This window comes from Canis aureus, chromosome 8, assembly GCF_053574225.1.
Source record: "Canis aureus isolate CA01 chromosome 8, VMU_Caureus_v.1.0, whole genome shotgun sequence".
NCBI lineage: Eukaryota > Metazoa > Chordata > Mammalia > Carnivora > Canidae > Canis > Canis aureus.
In genome coordinates, this window is record NC_135618.1 from 28,901,561 (window position 1) to 28,906,745 (window position 5,185).

General features: G+C 35.6%; 1 pseudogene; it reads left to right on the forward strand.

Moving 5' to 3' along the window:
- The first annotated feature begins 3,582 nt into the window (after positions 1 to 3,582).
- Positions 3,583 to 3,698, forward strand: LOC144319859 (U4 spliceosomal RNA; annotated as a pseudogene).
- Positions 3,699 to 5,185: the final 1,487 nt, after the last annotated feature.

The window sequence follows — 5,185 nt, forward strand, 5'->3', positions numbered from 1 at the left end:
ATCCCAGGACCCTGGGATCACAACCTGAGCCAAAGACCAATGCTCAACCACTGAACCACCCAGGTACCGCTAACTTATTTCTCTTTAAAGTAACTGAAAATACTGTAAAATACCATGAAACTGGCATCACTTGATGGATTGGAAGGGTCTGTTGTTGCTAATGGAGCTCACACATTTACAGATATTGCCTTGCATTTTGAAGATACCCAAGAAAAGCCTGAAATCAAAATGAGTTGAAATTAATTTAGAAGAACAGGCCTTTGCTCTAAATGAAAAGATAAGCTTCACAGTCTTGTTTAAATGCACTTTCTGCAGCTTCACGTATTGGATTATTATTTCATAACTCAGTCTTCTTACCCACTTTTGAAATAGATTCTGAGCGTTCTTCAGAGGATCTATGTCTACGTGTTCAGTGATGTCACTACTACCTTCATAGAGGATGGTAAATCTTGGCAATTTTTCATTCACTTTTTCAGGGATAGTTACGTAGTACTTACTTTTTCACTAAACATACAGTTCCATTCTTCTGAACTCATTGCCGACAGGGTTTGCTATAAATTGGAAAATAATGAAAAACAATAAAATAGTTATGTATTTAAGATGTGCACTGAAAAATAATGACAAAACCACTTTTTGCAAGAGTGTTCACACTACTCTTGCTCTGCAGCAGATTAGCTGATCATCCATCTTCCACACGTACTTCATGGAGATCTCACATGTCATTTCCCATCTTCTGCTGACTCTGCTGGTTGGCAACCTGTGGCTTCATGCATCTCACAGGCCCAGGACATGGCCCAGTGAGCTGGGGGACCAGAGAGTTGTCAAGGGCAGTGGCCTTCTTGTTGAGTGAATGCAATTATCTTATCAGTAAGTCCCTGGCTTTCCTTGAAAGGAAAAGTTTGTTCTGTTGTGTATGAGGAAGAATTGAAAATAAGAGAAAGGTAACTGGCAACCTCTCAGTTGTAACCATTTGTAGAAGCTTCTGGCACATGCCTCACATACCCAAGATGAAACTATGGCAGCATCAGGGAGTACACAATGGGGATCAACCAAACCCATTAAAAAACATGTGGTATAGGGGTTTGTTTATTAGATACTTTTTATTATATTAAGGGAACTCCATTCTATTCTTTGTGCAGCTTTCTTTTCTCCTCGAAGACTGGTTAGGGAAAACAATGAAAGCATGAAAAATAATGACCAAGAATCAAAAATGGGATATTATTGCATATCCTGCAGTATCAGAAAAAATGATGATAGGATATTATGAGCAATTTTATGACAAAACACTGAAAATTCAAATAGAATAGAGACAGTCTTAGAAAATTACCATTTACCAAAATGGACATAAAAAGAAATAGAAAATATGAATGATTGCATAACTGTATAAAACATTGAAAAGATAATTTAAAAACTTTCCATAGAGAAAATATCATGCCTAGGTGACTTAATTATTGACTTCTGTCAAGCTTTGACACAAGTAACTGCTATCTTTTACAAACTTCCCAGAGATTAAAGACTTGTCTTACAATTCATAGTATCATGAAGTGATCATGACTTTAATAATGAATCTGAAGAACTTGACAAGAAAATAAATAGGCAAAAATCACCTATAAACATAGATGAAAATATTCTAAGTCTTTTTTTAAAAATTTTATTTATTTATTCATGAGAGACAGAGAGAGAGAGAGAGAGGCAGAGACACAGGTAGAGGGAGAAGCAGGTTCCATGCAGGGAGCCCAACATGGGACTCGATCCCAGGACTCCAGGATCACACCCTGTGCTGAAGGCAGACGCTCAACCACTGAGCCACCCAAGCATCCCAGATGAAAATATTCTAAACAAAATATTAGTAAATCTAATACTGTGATAAATAAAAGGGATGGTGTATTGTGACCAAGTTGAGTTTATTTCAGGAGTATGTGGTTGATATACAAAATGAATGAAATTTATTACATTTGCAGAGTAAAAGTTGGAAAATATGGTAATTTTAATAAATGAACAGAGATACTTGTCAAAATTCAATATTTTCATCAAGTTCAGAAAAAGTAGCAAAGTAGGAATGGAACGGAACTTCTTTTATTTGATAAAAAGTATTTAATAAACACCTACAACAATATCACGTTTAATGTTTAATGGTTTGATACTAAAGCTTCATAGAATTTTCCTGTTAGTTTAAAAGCAAGACAAGGTTGCTCACTATCACTAGCTGTATATGATTTTTTTTTTATCCTGGAGGTATTATCTGGTGTGATACATCAAAAACAAAAACACTAAATCACCAAAACAATAGCAAAACTGAATAAAACTTTTATTCATTTGAAAGAAAAAACAAAATTTGTATTATTCTTGGATGAAATAGTAACATTATATGCAGAAAATTTAACTCTAATCAGGTAAGTGATTAGAACTAATGATCATTTAGCAGAGTAACTCTAAAAGACCAATATGCAAAAGTAATTATATATACTAGCAGCAAGTAGAAACTGAAGTTTAAATAAGGTGCTTAATTAAAGTATCAAAGTACCTAGAAGTAAATATACAGATAGAACTATGAAACTTTATTAAGATAAACTAAAAATGCTGAAATAAATGGAGAAATAGACATTGATCATGGATTAGAAAATTCAAATTTGCCAAAATGTCTCTCTTCTCTAAATCAATCTATGGATTTAATCAAATCCAATACAAATTTCACTAGTTTTGTTTTCGTTCTTGTGGAATGTAAAAAGTTACTTCTAAAGTTTATATGAAACTACAAAGATTAAAGAAGAGCCAAGTTAATATAAATCTACATTAAGTTATACCATGTAGTGTTAGCACAAGAATAGACAGGGGAATGAACAGAATAGAGTATCCAGAAAAACAAAGACCAGGCATATATAGACAGTTGATTTATGACAAAGTGACACTGCAGAGCAGTGGGGGAAAGTCTGGTATTCTTAATAAATGGTGCTGGGACAGTTGGACATCTTTATTATAGAAAATGAAATTGGACTTCCTGTCATACCTAACACAAAAATCAATTCCAGGTGGATTATAGACTTACATATAAAAAAAACAAAACAATGAAGCTTGTACTAGATAATAAAGGGAATATCTTCATGACCTTACATAGGAAATTATTTCTTAAGCATGACACAAAGGGCATTAACTAAAAGAAGATCGATCAATTTCCATTAAAATTAAGAAGTTCTGTTCATTGACATACACCACTAAGCTAATGCAAAGGCAACCACAGAAAGGGAGAACACATTTGCAACAATTTTAACCAAAATATTCAGAATACTGAATTATTATAAAGAGAGAATTATTATAGAATTATTAGAGAATTATTATAAATCAGTTTTAAAAGAAAAGACTAAAGAGAAAAATAGAAAAATGGGCAAGAGACTTCGAAGATGAGGAAATCTAAATAACCAATGAACATTTAGAATGGTATTCAACTCCACTGGGAATCAAATAAAGCCTATCAAAACTTCAATGATAAACAATTGTAAATCCACTAGGTCGGAGAAAATTTAAAAGTGGGACAATTCCAAGGCAAGAACGTGGAAAAATAAAGGCTTTCAAAAACTGGTGGCAAGCTTTGCGCAGTGGCAGTATCGTACCAATGAGGTTTATCCGAGGTGTGATTATTGCTAATCAAACACCGGTGGCAGTGAACATTGGCCCGCACGCTTTGGAAAATGCTTTGGCATGATGTAGTAATGTGCAGACACGCATGACCAGAAAATTCTCTCTTTCTCTTTTCAAAAAAAGCATTCATTCATTCATTCATTCATTCATTCATTTGAGAGAGAGGGAGAGAGGGAGAGCAGGAGCCGGAGCAGGTGGAGGGGCAGAGGGGGAGGGAGAAGCAGACTCCCCCCTGAGCAAGGAGCCTGACTTAGGGCTCCCTCCCAGGACTCTGAGATCATGATCCAGCCAAAGGCAGACACTTAACCGACTGAGCCGCCCAGACGTTCCCAGAAAATCATTTCTTAGAGAGATATTTGCTATCAGTTGGAATGCATACTTATGTGCACTGTGGTACACTTGACAAGAATGTGCAATGCTGCTTAAAATAGCCCCAAATAGGATCCTGTCTCAATGTCCTAATGTCCTAGTGTCCTAATGGACAGTAAAATGAACAAATTGTTTATCCATGTAATAGAGTGACATTTAGCCTTGAAAATTAATAAATAAATAAATAAATAAATAAATAAATAAATAAATAAATAAATAAATAAATTAATGATTCTATTTATACAGATAGAACTATGAAACTTCATGAGAGAAGTTTCCCTGCTTCCATGCAGGGAGCCCTACGTGGGACTCGATCTGGGGTCTCCAGGATCAGGCCCTGGGCTGAAGGTGGGGCTAAACTGCTGAGCCCCCAGGGCTGCCCCTAGCCCTGAAAATTTAAAAACTACAGCTACATGCAACATATATAAATTCTGATAATATAATGTCAACAAAAGGAACCAGACAAAAACAGACAAAAGTGAACTAAAAAACATTTTTTTTTGTAAACCAAATTGTTAAAGATTTCTGCTTTGTGGCATAACTACAGAGCAAAGTGAGGACAAATGGTCATAATAGTCAGGATAGTGGTTACCCAAGGAGAGGAAAGAGCTTGAGATCAGGAAAGGAGATGGTGGAAGCATTCTCTAACACTGATGTTATTCAGTATTTTGACTTTGGTGGATGTTACACAAGAATCTTTTATTTTTTTAAAAAAGATTTTATTTATTTATTTATTTGAGAGCGAGTGAGCGAGTGAGAGAGAGCACAAGCAGGGGATGGTGGGCAGAGGGAGAGGGAGAAGCAGACTCAGCTGAGAGGGAGCCCCACACAGGGCTTGATCCCAGGACCCTGGGATCACAGCCCGAGCTGAAGGCAGACACTTAACTGACTAAGCCACCCACATGCCCCCGCAAGGATTTATTTTGTTATAATTGTTAAATGGCACAGTTAAAATTTGTTCAAGTGTGCAGTTTATAACTTTATTATTATATAGTATTTATTATTACAGTTAAACTGCATAACAATATTTTATACATTTTTATGCATGTCGTATATCACAATTAAAAGATGTTTAAGCATATACAGGGTATAGAGGGAATCCAAAGAAGGGACGGATCAATTCTATGGGAGGAAGGGAGTAGGAAAGTTTTCTTAGGAGGTTACCCCTGAGTTGAGATTT